The sequence below is a fragment of the Serinus canaria genome, chromosome 1A (genome assembly GCF_022539315.1).
Source record: "Serinus canaria isolate serCan28SL12 chromosome 1A, serCan2020, whole genome shotgun sequence".
Taxonomy (NCBI): domain Eukaryota; kingdom Metazoa; phylum Chordata; class Aves; order Passeriformes; family Fringillidae; genus Serinus; species Serinus canaria.
The window spans coordinates 16,976,786-16,993,574 of NC_066314.1; the positions used below are offsets into that span (position 1 = coordinate 16,976,786).

At 34.7% G+C, this 16,789-nt stretch overlaps 1 protein-coding gene across 1 annotated transcript in view; it reads left to right on the forward strand.

The window, feature by feature from the left end:
• Nucleotides 1-6,022: 6,022 nt before the first annotated feature.
• The window catches only part of ZBED4 (zinc finger BED-type containing 4), a 914,269-nt gene continuing 903,502 nt past the window's right edge, over nt 6,023-16,789 (forward strand). Inside the window, exon 1 of the mRNA XM_050988035.1 lies at nt 6,023-6,032. The gene's annotated coding sequence lies outside the window, so the exon portion shown is untranslated. The remainder of the gene's footprint in view (nt 6,033-16,789) is intronic.

Below are 16,789 nucleotides of genomic sequence, written 5' to 3' on the forward strand. Positions count from 1 at the left end.
ACACAACTCACTCCTACCCTCAACTTCTATGGACTGTTACAGGAGGATAAACATCTCCAAAGATGTGCTGATAGATACCTAAAATGAGAGTCTTTTAAAAGTGAATTGAATCTCATTCTTATATTCGTGCCCTCTGTTCTTAGCCACTTATGAGTCTTGTGGGAGTGTAATAACACAGTCTTTATAGGAAAAGGCTGTTAAGGAGTTGGAAAGGAGGAAGTAATAGACTTCAAGAGCAGGACAAAGTTTCTGAAATAAAAAGATTTTTATAGTCAAAACCTGATTATATTAATTTAATAAAAGCACATACCCACTTGTATTCCATATTTGGTTAGACCAGAAGTGTGATATTTTTTAAACGTCATCCAAGCCTGGGCCAGTGGTCCATGAACACAAAAGTGAGATTAGGTTAATATATTAGGGATCTTTGCATCCAAACTTGAATAGAAAAAAAATAAAGAAGGAGATGCAGGAACCTGGTCATTAGAATGGGGTAGTTTGAAGAAAAGAAAATAGAATGTGTAGGGAGTGGGATGTAACAGAAGCTTCTTGGGACAGATAACACAGAAACCAACTATAATAATCAAGTAGCTAATTAAATTAAATCCTCCCCAGCAGTGATTCAAACTACAATGAATACTGTGTCCATACAATATAGGCTTAGGTGGATCTCCATATATAAATCCTACAGCACATTTGGATTGCTTACTCTGAACTTTCCTTTAATTTAAGGGAATCTGAACAGGAAGTCAGATGAATGAACAGCTCATTCAAGCAATACCACACAAGATTCAGCCTCTAAAAGCTTTGTTTTTTCTATTGAAATGTTGTACAATGTCGTTAATCTACTTTGAGCAGTAACACAAAAAACATTCTTGTCACTGATTAAGAGCCATTAAATATCTTCTAAAAATATATGAAAAATGTTTTCTAGTACAGAATGAATTGGTTCTACATTCAGAGATCAATAGTAAATATGATATCCATCTCCTGACACATTATAGCAGATCTCTGCCTGGCTTTTTTGAGAGGTTTATGATTTTAAAATGACAATGTCGCATTTACTGTGCATTCAGAATAGATTAAATTAGGCCACAAGCCAGGAACATAAGAAATAGGCAAACAGGATGACTTATTCCCATCCTTGTAGCAATTATCTGGTGACAGATTGTTTTCTTCTGTTTGAAGTATCTGCTAGTAAAACATATCTGCTCATGAAAGAAAGATGATTAATGTGATGATAATTTGCTTGTTCTTATAAGGATATGTGGAATATTTGTTGCAATTAAATAAAATTGTTTTAAAGCTAAGGACAAAAGTCTCATTAGGATGTATGTATTCAGTCTATTAAGTTTTAAAGGAAGCAAGACCAACGTTTAAGTTTCAAACAGTGCCCACACTCCTTACAAAGACATCAGCCTTTATTTCCCTATTTAGGATATGAAGTTATTTACATAAAATGGACTGAGCAAGGTTGATTTCCAGTTACATCAGAAGACCAAAATTCCATGCAAATCAACAGGGATTTTCTGTGCTTTACTAACAGAAACCACTCAACTGTGTTGATGACATATCTCTGTGAGCATATCACTTTAAAGATACTGCTTTAGTTTCTTGGGCTGGTTTCTTTCGGATCTTTTAGTCTGGCTTCCTAAGGGGACAGGAGAATCAGGCTCCTGCCTAAAAGCTCTCTTATCTGGGAAGGGATGATCAATAAAGTCCAGCAAAACCTTGGAATGCCTAAATGCCGTAAATGACCAATGTCAGTGCTTAAGAAGAGCCAAACTGAATATAAGCTGTGCCACAAAACTTCACAGTTTAGAGACAAAGTGAGGTTTTGCCACCACTTTTATCGTAGGAATGGTGAGACAGCTTTTCAGGCAGATCTGATAAACAAAATAAGTGGGTCTATACTGTTTATTAGCTTGATGTTCTACATTGTTACATAACATCCCACAGAAAAGGTTTCAAAAAAATTCGGTATGCTAGCTATGCACAGCTCATTCTCTCTCTTGGTAGCAGAGAAATTGCTAACAAGACCTTGTTTTTTTAATCTACACATTATGCTATTAATTCTCAGAAAAGTTGGCTTTGCACAAAGAGCTGGGATTTTGGAAATAAAAGTAGCATAACAAAAATTGATTATAAAACTCTACCAAAGTTTTACCTATTTGTTGGAAAGGATTTTTAAAAATAATAATAAAACATGGTAACATTGACCCTGAACTACATTTGCCTCAAAATACCTAATTAAAACTTTTCAGCACATTATCAAAAAATAATCCATTTAATATCTGTTCAACTATCCAGAATATATTCTTTGAAATGAAATACTATTCATCTAATTCTGCAGGAAGTTCTGCACAAACACACAAGGAGTATATGCATAATACTCCCTTCCCATTAACCACCAAAACAAATTTTAATTTGTAAAATTAGCTGAGAGAATTTGAATGGATTTAATTTCAATTTATGAGTTGGTTTTCTGTCAGGATCATTTAATTAAATCACAAAGAAAGAAAAAAATCTACAAAACCAACATAGTTTCCTTCATTAAAGTTTTATTATGAAATTTAAAAATGAAATTAACACAAATCTCTGCAATATATTATTTGAGCATTCTTTACTATATAAATATCTGATAGGATGGTACAAAGAGTGTCTTCCCAGTGGTATCCAGTGAGAGGAGAAAATGCAATAAGCACAAATAGAAATGCAGCAAAATTATTTTAATCATAAGAAACAAATGTTTCTAATGTTAAGTTCATCACACATGGGAATGGGTTGTTGAAAGCTGGGCAGTCTCCATCTGCAGAGATATTCAGGACCCAGATGGACACAGCTCTGGACAACCTTCTCTGACTGAATTTGCTATGAGCAGATAAACTGGATTAGGCAATGCCCAGAAGTTCCTGTGAACCACAGGTATCTTATGATTCTATGATGCTTTAGGGGTGAAAAATATGAATAGCTGAAAAACTAGAATGTAGATCTGACAAAGTTCAAGCAGACATAATAAAAATCTATTATGAAAATGACTAAATATTGTGGTAAAAAAAATCAGGGTGGGGAAATAATATAACTCTTTTTACATAGGCTTGAACAAATGAAATGCATGCACACATATACAGAAGTACATGCTTATTTTAATTAGATAACACAAAATACTAGGTTTTTCATATTTTCATTTGTGAGGCTTTCCAAGTAAATCTGGAAGGACTTTGTACATCATCTGATGCAAAACCCTGTGATCTGATAAGGTCCAATAAAGTGCCTTGCTTTTGTCATGAATTTACTGTGTCTGGAGATTATTTTTAACTCTCCAAACCACACCTGGATTGTGTGCTTATAGCAGATATTGAGGTAGTTAAAGAGTTAAAGTCCCCTACAGGTATGAAGTATTTTTTTAGTTGTCTGAAAAAGACTTTGTTACCCATGATTTGCCCTTTCTCATCATAGGCAGATATGCACAAACACGGTCACACTCACACAAAATTTCTAAGTATCTAAGTATCACTCCTCAGATTTATTTAAAAGAATGACCACACATAACTTTAGTTCTTTGTTATAAAGCCATTTATTTATTCATCTTTAACCAAAAATCAGTAACTTTTGTTCCTTACGAAAATTACTCTTAAGATAAGGAATCATGAAACTTGGCATTTGCCTTGTTAAATTACAGACAAATTCTTGATGACTTGCAGCTAAATCCTCCAAAACAATACAAAATTGAAGAAGAAAAAAATCAAATGAAGTGATTATATAAATGCTATATGATTTCCAGGTTGTTGGATTGTGGTGCCTGTCCTGTTGGTTGTTTTAACTTGACATAAATACAGGCTGTAGATCTTTTTTTAACAGGGCATTTTGTGGGCAAGCACTTCATCTTGCTAATTAGGCATTTGTGGCCAAATTCACCCTCTGAAGGAAAACCACTCCTTTTGATGCAATTACAGCAATGTGAATCCAAACAAATTAGTGTTGAGAAATGACAGAAGGGGAGAAAAATGAAAACAATAAAAATCAAACCTACCTAACTCACACACTGGGCTGCAAAAGTGAGGCTAGATACAGAAGCCCTTAGCAACAAAGCTATTTTAGTATTTTGCAAAAGATTTAGGGTGTTGCAAAGAAATTTAATCATATTTTCCTATCCTTTCCACTAATCCTTTACTAGCTGGAACAAAATCAGTAATATGAACTGAGTGCTTTTAAGAGGAAATCTTAACTGAGGATTGGAGAACATGGATAAAGATAATTGTGGAGCTGTTGTACAAAAAACCACATAAGATATCTGGAAGAGGAAACATTCAGCTTTTCCATGTGATAGAGTGTAAAAGTAATTAAAATAATTTCTGCCCTATAGTAAATTATTTATCACAGTTATAATAATTATCTCCAGAGATTTTTCCATTACTTCATAAATCTGGTAACCGCAAAAACAAATCTGCCAATGATGTTAACCAAAGACTGTAATGAAACTAAAGGAATTACCTGACCCTGTGAGAGACTGTACTTTGCAGTATGCCCAAACCAGTATTATAACAGCTTCTGCTAATACAGTACATGGTTCAAAGGAAGAATCAATGTCAGAGGGTCAGAGGAAAGAAAGCTAGTGTTGAGATACTGAAATAACATAGTAAAATTAGGAAGGAATCAACTCTCCAAGTTGCTGAAGAAGTAGTGAGTGGTGTTGAGTGTCTTAAAATATCCAGGAAGCTGCTGAGATTTTGTAGAAACATTTACATCTATGAGCATTTCAGAAATATTCTTGCATGAGTGAATAAATATAGGGCAATAACCACTCTGTTCTCAGAGAGTAATATACCCTGAGATAGGTAGATAGATAGATAGATAGATAGATAGATAGATAGATAGATAGATAGATAGATAGATAGATAGATGAGGTTTGTTCTGTTTATCTATCTATCTATCTATCTATCTATCTATCTATCTATCTATCTATCTATCTATCTAAAGAAAGGAGAGATCTGCAAAGTTCAAATGAAAGCTATTACAAAATACGTACAAGCCTTTGGGCCTAACATAGTTCAGGCTTCCAGAGACTGACTGAAAAAATAAAAATATGGAACACCAACATCTGGTCATGTCTCATTTTGGTCAAACTCATTATTTCTTGAAAGATTGTGTACATCTTCTTATGGCATGGATACCACTCAAATAGACAGCATGAGTTAGCACAGAAACAGCTACTGATTTATTACCACAGGTAGATGTGTCATCTACTGCAAACCTTTTTTGGAAAAGAGTTATTCATGCAAGAGATCTTTGTATTCCTTCTCAGGCTTTGTCTGATAATGGTTAAGGTGGCATTCCTAGGAAAAGCTTTTTTTTCTTCCTTTTTTTTGTTTCTTTTCCCTATAATTGAATTCTTCTAATTACACCCACATTAAGAAAATTAGAAGAATTAGAACATTAGCAAAAACAGTTTAAATTATTTTCTGTCTTATCGCACATACTTTAAAACTGTAATCCAAAGATTTACAAGTGACATTTCCTTTAATTTTATGCTGCTGTTAATATTAACAATAATGTTATTTATAGTATAGTTTTAAAATTTTGTATTCACGTGAAAATATTTTTTAAAGAGGCTACTGAAAGCATATTCATGATATAAAAATGATGAAAAAAAATGTGTATGTTGTTCCTGCACCTTAAATATGTATCTAAGTCTTAAGTATTTACACTGTAGCAATTGATGTCACTGGTATGTATATATCATGGACTCCTGAAGTCAAAATTTCAAAATTATTCTGGATAATATATCTGGATTTCAAGATGATTCTGGATAATGTATCTCAGAATTATAAAGCAACAACTTCAGCTTCTTCCAGAAAACCCAAAATGTCCAGTTAATCATGTTTATGTAAGTGGCACTTTTCCCTTCATTGCTTCTGGCTATTTTTAAAACTTGTCTGGAACTTTCATTTTTGATTGCTGCATGTTATTTTGAAACTAAAAGGTCCTGCCAAAAACTCTTTCATTTTGCAACAGCTGCTTCTAACAGATGTGTTTTTATCACCTGTTTGAAACACTGACCTCTTGGGCTTTCCTTATGCAGATGAAGTTCAGATTTCTCCCAGAAAAGTGACCAGGGGCTTACACCTTTTCTTTAATGATTCTGTCCCTCTTGATGGGCAGTTTGGATTCTGATGACTAGCCAGAGGGATAAATTAGAGTATTGGTTTCTGGAACTCAATATAGGCTGTTTGATATTACAACTATTTCCTCACAATCCTCCTGCACTGCTCAGGGAAGAAGTGAAAAAGTTAGGAATGAAGTTTAACTTGGTGAGGAAGAGATGAGTGGGGAGAAGATGTTTCAGATTTTTCCTCATTTCCTATTATCCTATTCTTTTTAATTGGAATTAAATTCTACCACTTTTACCAATTTGATTCCTTTTTGCCCAAGATGGTAATAGCTGAGTGATCTCCCTATTATCTTGGCACACGAGGTTTTTTGTCACATTTTCTCCGTGGTCCTGTTGGGGAGAGGTAGTAATAGAGAGGCTGGGCATCTGGAAAGTAGACAAGGTCAATCAACCACAAAATAGTATATAATTTTATTTTTCCACTTGCAGTTGATTTATTTCTCTATTTATTTTTGAGGATTCTTGAATGTAAGAATACCAAGGAATGAGAATTATTCCCTAGAGCATTAAGAAACAGATTTATGATTTATGGAGAGTTTTAAGAGAAGTCTCAGTCAGTTCATGAAAATTTACTGTGATTTTGGAGGTTCCAGACTGGTGAAATACATGTGAAAACAGAGCTGCTAAGCAGCATCACTACATACCACAGTCTGTACACAAAGTACAGTTCCAAAGTAAATTTACAGTTACAAAGTACAAATTCCTAGCACAATATTACTGTATTTGTTCCTGACTCCTGGCCAAAGTCTGGAGACAGCCTGAAAGCTTCAGGTGCCTTTTCAACTGCATTTTGTACAACTCTCTGAATAGCAGGGGAATAACAAAATGTGGTGAATCTTTTAATGAGAGGAAAAGTGGAAAAGTCTTTTAAAGACTATGCAACATTTTTAAGGATAAGACGACCTAAAATTTGAATAATATAAATACTTGAACAATATTTAAGCCAAATATGAAACCTTTTTTAGTAAAACAAGCCCCAATTAACAAATCAGACTGGTTAATAAAAATGTGAAATGTAAATGTTAAAAACAGGAGAAAATTAAACAATACAAAGCAAAGCAAAACACAGAACATTTTTACATGAGTTTGACAAAAAAATTAGGATTTTACTACCAATGGGATGAGACATGATGGATAATAGAACACATATAGCACACAAAAAATAACATTTTTTATCTTTTAATTAATGTAAGAATAATTTTTTAAGGACATGGAAAGCAGGATTTTGTAACGTAACATGTTATCATAACTGATTGTCTCTGATTCTGGACAGCCAAACCTATTATTTAGATGAATCTACCCTTCCCTGAGTGAAAGATGTTACTGAAATTTCTTGTTGGAACTCAAGTTCTCTTACTGGATTTTTTTTTTTCCTATGGCTTGAATGGAACAAATTATATTCTCAGAGACTGATTTTAATTTTATGTATAATTTTCAGATGAGTAAGAGGGTAATGACAGAGTTCAAAAGGGTAATACTCATATCACAGTTAAGCCAGGAAATTACAAACTGCTACTCTTTGGGTGTTAATTCTTTGCTTATTAGAAAATACTCTGGATAAAAAAGGTCAGTAGTGGCAGCCACTCATAAATCGACTCTGACATGTTCCTATGACCATATCGAAAATATTAAAAGGAAGAGAATGACAACATGTACTCCTGCTATCTGCTGGTCCCACAAAGAAGGGCTTGGCAGGAGATGTGAGAGGCATTTAACTAAAAGCAGCTTTAAACTGACATTCTGTCCTTTGGATTTTGTAGCTACACTTATGTTTATCAGGCATAAAGAACTTCTAAGAAGCCTTTTAAAGAGGCCAATGCAACGGTTGAGAGCTATCAAGGTGGTGAAATGCTTTTTGGTTTTAATTAATCTGTTGTCTGCATCAGAGGAGACTTAGTCCAAAGCTTTGAGATGGTGAAGAGAGCTCTTTTCTGAGAAAAATCTTTGAGAGGATGGATGGAGAGATTTTTAAGACACGGTTTTTGTCCCCAGAACATGCTCTGATCCATAGGGCTCAAGTGGGAGTGACCCTGAACAAATCAGAGTCATACTGACAGAAAGAAAAGTCTAATCTGTACTAGTTGGGAGATGAACCTAGTGGTTCAGTGAAGAGGTATTTTTATTAGCATTCTCTTTTGTGACCTGGCTTACGGAGATAGAATGGTGTGAAACTGTCAGATAAGTCAGTGCATAGGTTCAGTTATATGGCTAACATTTAGCTGCTGCTCCTCTTGGCATGAGATAAAAAGGAACGTGTGCAAGTCTGATGAATGTTTAAGTGCATTCACAGAAACAAAAAAACAAAACAAAACAAAAATGCTATTTCATTATAAAGAAAAATTTTCTGCTTCTTCCATACCACTTTTTTATTTGGGTTTTTTTTTTTCAGATTCAGTCTGATGCTTTACTGTCCTATTACAATTGTTATTTATCTCCAGGTGGACTGGCTAATATTGATAACTCTATTCATTTTTCACTATGTCTAAAGGGCCAAATAAAAACAAACAGGTGTGTGGCTTTTCACAGTACCTTTTCCTTCAGCACTTGACCTGTGACCTGTTAATATGTTGAGTCAGAGGAGAATGGGCACCTCTTAGTAAGTAAAGAGACACTTAACAAACGTGAGACTTCTAATCACACCTGATAGCTTGGTCTTAAGCTGTCATTAAAACAAACTCAAGGTTCCCAAATGGATCTGTACTGAACAATTCAAGAAATTTGAATTGGACAAGTAGCCCACAACTTGCAAAATAATTTTCATTCTAAAATAAGTGAGTTAACTATTAGCCATCTCATCAAGAACAAGATGAACAAAGGATTACTTGAGCCATCAGAAAACGACAGACTGGGAAATGGAAAGGAAAATAATAACTTTTTAATTTTTTACCAGAATCTGATAATTTTAGGGTCAGGGGATTTCTAATGCTGTTTCCAGTTCATAGCTTTTCATCAATGAAGAATGCTGATTAAAAATTGAAAACACATTTTTAAAAATTATATTTATCACACGGAAAAATCACTTGCATATGGTCTTACACACATACATATTTTAGTGTAAATCCACAAAACCACTGGCTCCTTCAAAAGAATACGAGCACACTTTATTTTTAGGATATGGGTAAATATTTCTGATCCTGCACATTTAGGATCTTTAGATAATAACTGAGTAGCAGAATTTGAATCAGGAGATTCATGAGATCAGTTTTGATTTTTTAAATGAGACAAAGTGAAAGAATAATGTGATCCTCTGAATTGTATACTTTGGGTACCATTTTCAAAAGCAAGTGACTTCAGGCACTGCTCTTACAGGGTCTTTTTTTCCCCTGGGGCTTTCAATGAAGCTGAAGGCAATGATCTTTCTGCAGTACACAAAGCAGAGCTTCAAGAAAGGAAATGTACAGCTATGTTACTTGAAACAGATTTGAGACAATTTGTGTGTAATAATTCTGTGGGGCATTCTTGCAGATATTTTCCAATTGCTCAAACTAAAGAAACTGACAGAATCTTCTAGGGTACTTTCATAAGCCACTCTAGTTCTTTCATGCATCATAACAAGGCAGAGTACCCTCTTTAACAGTCAAACTAGCCAGGGAAGTTGGAAGATAGTCTTTAATTTGAAGTTTGTTTCAAAATTGATCTCATGTTAAACTAATAAATCAATCTTAACAACGCACGTAATTCCTTTAAAATATATCATATACAGTTCTGATATTAGCTGTCATAATTGCTATAGTACACCTGAAAAAAAAAGTAGGAAAAAACCTCCCTCTGAATATAGAAAGAGGAAAAGGAGACTTAATTATTTTTCTTTTGTATATCTGGTTTTAGCTGATACCTTAAATCTTAAAAATCTTAAATCTTAAATCAATAAGAAGATAAGCATTAAACATATAGATTAGGTTTTTAAAACCACTAAAATCTAGGATACTTTTAAAATATAATTATAAGTCTGAATAATGATAGACAGTATAACAACCTCCATTACCTAGGAAAAGGAGTATCAGGATTGATGGAGAACACTGGGAAAGCACAACAGACAGTAGAAATGTATTTTACTGCCTTTAGAATTGGATCAAAAGTCCTGGGAACAGAAGCTAAAGACTGAAAGAAAGATTAGAGCTCAGCCTCATGCCAATACATGGCCAACCTCTAATAACAGCTACTCTATTTGTGCTTCAGTTAAACCTCATGGTAATATGAGGTTATTCACTTTATATCCCTGCCTTCCTCTTGCCTCTAGAAAGAAATGAAGTCCTAGAAAATGTCTCAGGAAATACCTTACTCTTATTAAAATCAGAAAAAACCCTGAAAATTGCTGAATAAAACTAAACATGTGGCTTTCCATTTGAATATACTTTTTACTTTTCATATTATGGTAGAAATAAAATGAGTTGTAAATTATTTCTACATATTACAAAACCACTATGCACTGTCTTCTCTCCCATCATAAGAGCTGTTTTTTGAATGAGGAAATTTGGAAGATGAAGAAGAAGGCTAAGGGAGAGAGTGTGGGACTGAGATATTCTGTGTCATTTATCCCTAAGGAAGACAAGCATAAAATTAAGGCAGGAATTAGGACTTCTGGGAGTAGTAATAGTGGAAAGGAGGCAGAGAGAAACTAGTGTGCTTGCATGGAAAGCAAAGGGAAACTTGCAAGAAATTATTTGTGAAATGACAGGAGAGCTGTGAAAGAAAGGAACAGGAATAGTGATAGTCTGAAATTGATAGAAAATGGACAGAAAATAGGAAAGAGACCCAGAAAGACTATGGAGCACACCTGGTCAGGGAACAGCGGAATCCAAATCTGAAATGCTGACACAGCCTCCCCATAAAGCCCTTACTTCTACAAGTGAGCAAGACAAAGATCAAGCACTGAGTCTCTTACACATCCTCCTGATCACTGCTTTGTCAGTGATTTTGGAAATAAATCTGATTCTTGCTCTCTGAGCTTGACATGTCTTGAAGATGCTCACTCTGATTGTACAGGTATGTTTCTTCACTCTCCCAGAGGGATTTCCAAACCAAACCACATAGGCTCAGTGGGACAACAGGCACTAATGAAGACTTACACAGGAGTGAAAATTATCTTTAAAAGCATCATTCCACTTATTTTTTTAAAAGTTTTTTTTTTTAAATGTAAGCAATGTCCTGGAATGTAAATTTTGTAATCAGACAGTTGCATGCAGCCCTCAAGAACTCGTTTTTTATCTTTTTGTTATTGTTATGTTTTGTTATACTTTCCAATCCTTTCATCTGCTTACTCTCAGATATAGACTCTCAGCACTTCAATCTTTTTTCATCTAGTGAGCAAGTGTTTTTCTCTTCTGCTCCCTGTATTTTTTCCCCTTTTAACTTTAATTCCTTTACTTCTAATTACACTCTCTTGTATCAGGGTAAATTATTCCTCTCCTTCCTTTGTGTTTACTGCCTTCAGATGTTTGTAGATTATTATGTCCTCCTTTCTTCCCTCACCTAATTACTTCACTAAACTATTTGTATTTATGCTTTTAATCTTTGCTAATAAGTAAGTCTATTCATCCCTTTAATCATTTCCACTACTTTTCTTTCAAAAGCTTTTCTTAGAGCTTTCCATGACTTACAAAATGCTTTATTTATATTTCTTGTTAAGCATTGATTTAAAATTTATATTTGACATCTTAACCATGTAAGTAATTGTTCTTTTAAAATATTTTTTATTTATTTTAATAACTCACTTTATCTCATTAAAAATCTCTCCTTATTTCCATGTCTCTTTTTACATTATTATCTTTGTGGCTTAAGTATGGATACTTGCCTTTTCCTTCAATTTTATTTTACATTTTCTTACCATGTAGGCATTGGCAGGATATAGACAGTGAGACAGAAACCCAGACACCCAATCCAACTCAAAGTAATTTAGGATTCAGTGACAGAAATAATTCCTAGCATGTGCATGCTCTGTAGGCACCTATTTATTGTCAGTTCCATGCTCTCTCCCACTCACATCACCTCCTTTTGCCTTGTACTGGCTTCTGTACTGACAAGATTTGTGCAGTCCTGCTTTGAGCACATACATTCTTCATCTCCCATATGGCACAAAGAATGCATTTCCTTTTTTGCATTTCAACAGTGCTTCAACTGGTTTTACAGCATCTGCTGAATGATGATATTCCAGTGTGGAACAGTTTGGACAAAATTAAGGTTGAGTTACAGAGATATTTTTGCAAAAGTCTTACCACATTTGCTGAAATGTAAATTAACTTGCACTCTAATTTCACTGATTGACAAAGCTATAACCAGTTGGTAAGACGAGGTATTGTAAAATTTAAAAAAGCCTTCTGACAATTATAAAACTCTGACTGAATGCCATTGTCACTAAATAGCAATTAAAAATGCATCTGCCAGAGTGTCAAGAGAGATGAGCAGGAATTTAGGGAGCAGAATAGCTCAGCTAACTGTTGTTGCTAAACAGACTTCTATTTCTGCCTGCTTCTGAGTGAGTGCAGTAGAAAAAACCTGTCTGGAATAGAAAGACCTGACAACATTACATTACACAGAAATTAAGGCAGTGGGAGACATGGCTTTGAGCTCAGGAATACATGTCAGTGCAAAGAGGAAGCTTCTGTCTCCACCAAAATGGGAATCATGCTGTTTCCTTCAATCAGAACACAGCTCTTTCCTTCGAGGCTGCTTTGACATAGGTGCCTGCACCAAGCACAGCTAATTTCTGACTAACACCATTGTGTGTCACTCACCAGCAGTTCCTCTGCAGTTCTCTTTCCCTCCCTATTTCATGAATGCTTTTTAATGTGGGGAGGGATGTAAATTCAAAAATTTGCTGAAGATGATAGGTAAAAGTTGCTCTATTTTTGTCACTATATATATATGACCAAATCAACACATTTCATAGAATAATTGCATATTTTGTAATTACCAACTACCTATATATATATAAATAATATATTCAAAAGAAAAAAAAAATAAAGGTTCTATACTTTTATAAAATAAAATGTTTTGAAGAGCTTAAAATATGTTTTCAATTCATTGATCTGTTATTCAAATAGGAAAAAAATTCACTCCAACTTGCCTGTTGTCAACTAAAAGAGCTAACAAGTTCAATTTCTGCTTTCTTTTTTTTTATACATCAGACTTAAAAAACACATACCATAGAATATAGGTTTTCCCAAATATTCTTAATTTATTAATGATTCTAGTTCTAGAAGACTTTATGCTGTTTCTAATAACCTTTTCATGCAGCCTTTATTACTTGTTTCTCTTACTAGTAGTAAGTAAGAACACTATATATCCTTCCTTCCTTCCTTCCTTCCTTCCTTCCTTCCTTCCTTCCTTCCTTCCTTCCTTCCTTCGCCTTCCTTCCTTCCTTCCTTCCTTCCTTCCTTCCTTCCTTCCTTCCTTCCTTCCTTCCTTCCTTCCTTCCTTCCTTCCTTCCTTCCTTCCTTCCTTCCTTCCTTCCTTCCTTCCTTCCTTCTTTCTCTCCCTCTCTCTCATTTTCTTTTTCTTTCTCTTTATTTTCTTTACTTGAATTTCTCTTTTTTTTGTACTTAGGCCAACTTGGTTTGCTGTTCTTATGGTATTTATGTATATTCAGGGAAAATGGCTCTTTCCACAGCTGGAAAATGTTCCCTCTATTGCAAGTGAAAGCAGAAGTTCAATCTCTGCATTCCAAGATGAAATAGTTAATGCAGTTAGAGATAGAACTGAAATGAAATATTTCTATACCAACATGCAGTATAACACGGAGTCTTAAAGCTATGTATATTCAGGTTCAGGATGAAACACTGAGGTCTGGCCAAATATGTCTTCACACAATGAAGTCTAAGATCAAGCACTGTGTATTTTTAGTAAAACTGACATCTCATAATACTTCTAGCCAGCTGACAAGTGCCATTCTAGTGTTAACTTCCCTTTCCTATATCTACCTAATTGTCCTTAAGTTGCCTGAGCACAAATTTGTACAAATATGTCTCAAGTGTACTTAAAGCTAACAAAAGCTTAGAAAAGAAATTGAATGTGGGCTGGTTTTGAAGATAATAGATTCAATTTATGTACGATTTTTATAGCTGCAAGCATTTTTATTCATTGCAGGTATGGGCCTTAGTATGAGGGAAGATTGGGAAGGGCAGCCTTTGGGGTATTTGAGTAACTGTCAAACAGAGACTATTTCTCAGAATTACTTTTATGTAAATAAAGCATAATTGGAAAAATATATTCCCAAGACCACCTATATTTTATTCTTGTGATTCTAGATGGATTACAAGCATTCTGTTCTAAGCTGACAGAAATACTAGATAAAAATTGAGTAATCTAGAAATCTCTGGAGAAGCAGAGACCAAATGTTGAACAAATATTCTACAAAAACTATGCATTTTTAAAATGTAGCCATATAACACTTTTTAGATTTCATGGTGACATCAATTTTGCAGGCACTGAATGGTTTCTCTTTGCTTTAATTTTGCTTTAACCCATAGAGAGTTATATGCAAGTAATTCACTTTAGCACTTTTTGGTGCATTGACCAATGTTTATAATTGCTCACAGAATGTACAGAAATGCTTTTAGCATTGCTCCACTATACATGGCATGAACCACAAAAGAAATAGTCACTTAGAATGGTGCTGTGAATACTCAAGGCTTCTCTGACATTAATTTATATTTCACAATTCAAATTTTAGTTTCATTTAGGAGTAATTGGGTTTTAGTCACGTATGTTTCTGCATATCGATGCTCTCAAACTCTTTCTTCAAAATATTGAAAACAGTCTGAAATATCAACTTTCAGAGGAAAAAATACACAAATTTGTTGCTTAAAAAAAGAAAAACCTCTGATAAAAAGGAATCTGAAATACTAAAATAGATTTTAAACACACCACATGGTTGGTATTTCTAATACATTAAACCAGTACTCATGGCTGTGTGAGTAAAAAAGATCTCCTTGGTTCTCTGTTTCAAATTCTTGAAAAATCATTAAGCCATAAGTCTAGAAAAATCAGTCAAAATCTTCCAGTTAAAAGGTAATGATATACTGAATTTCTTTAGTCTCTTAAAAAATTGCTTCTAGTTTTTGAACAGGCTATTTGAAAAAAAAAAGTTTAATAAGGAAAACAGTTCTCATATGACTGTTGGAAACACCCCAAACAAACACAGAGCTAAAAAATTGTAAAGATTTTACATTCTATCCGGATTGTGGTTTTAGCAATGGAAAGTTCTACTGCCAGATAAACTTGGTGTTGGAAGACATATTTTATATAGGCTACATTTAAATATAGTATTACAGTAGCTATATTTAAATGAATTATATATTGAGAAGATATGTAGGAGAGGAGGAACACCATCAATTTTGCAGTGCATGCCTGTAACTGTCTTTTGGTGCTTCCCTTATGACAGAACACCAGTCTCTGCTTCATGTCCTGTAAGCATGCATGCTGTATTTTCTCAAGGACACACCGTTACTGCACTCATTTTGTGCAGTATGAGTTGCTCAGAGGAGCTTGTTTCTTCTTGATGAAGAAAGAATTGAGATCATGTCTTCTCCCTCTCTTTTGCTATTCCATTGGTAGCAGCCAGAGAAAATCAGGCTGTCCCACATACATCAAGTGTTCTTTCACTTGATGAACTGCAGCACAGTGAATTCTGTTGCACAACCAAAATTTCAGTTTCTATTTACAAGAATAGCAATCATCTGCCAAAGTTTCAGAATAAGCAGGTGATACTATTGAGCTTAATCCAGTGCAGAAGGTAACGTGTGAAACCTTCACAGATGATGAACAAGAACAAAATTTTCACAAAAGCACAGCTGGATATGTATTGGGTTTATGTGGCCAGGTTTTGGTAGTGAGGGTGGTACATAGATGGCTTCTGTGAGAAGACACAAGGTTGCCCCCATGTCAGACAGAGACAGGTCTGGCCAGCTCCAAAATGGACCCACCAGTACACAGCTGAGCCCATCAGTGATGCTGGTGGCATGGTGCTGTGAAGGAGGGGAGTAAAGAAAATATGAAAAAGTCCAGATGAGTGAGAGTGGGAGGAGGCCCTCCAGGCATGAGAGCAGCCTATGGGAGAAGATCACAGCGACACAACTGGCTGCCTGCATCCCATGGAGGTCCACCAACAGTGAAAGTAGAGGATAGACCAAGGGATAATCACTTTTCTGAGCACTACAGTTATAGGAGATGTCAAATAGATACATATAGGTTATACAATTTACTTTCAGTTAAAACACAAGCAAAATCACTAGATACTCGTTGAACTTCTGGTACATCTGTGCCACAAAAATCAATGATAACTCCTCTCTGCTTCTTTTACAAGACAGATCAATGGCAATGGACTTTCTGGCAGAAAGTGCATTTTGAAAATGTGATCAAGTGACTGACATCCAATTCTACTCATCTGCTATGACAAACAGACATTGTTGATTATTATCTGGGTTGCTACAGTCTATGGCATCAGAATAAATTTCTGCTAGACAAAACCAGATAAGAATGAAGAGCTTATCATTTATGATTCAAGAACTTTGACATCAACTGAATTAAGCTATGCCCAAGACAAGTGCTTGCTGTTGAAATTCTTTGTGATGTTGAGAATTATAATGTGGATATTCACATGAATCACAAGTGTATTCT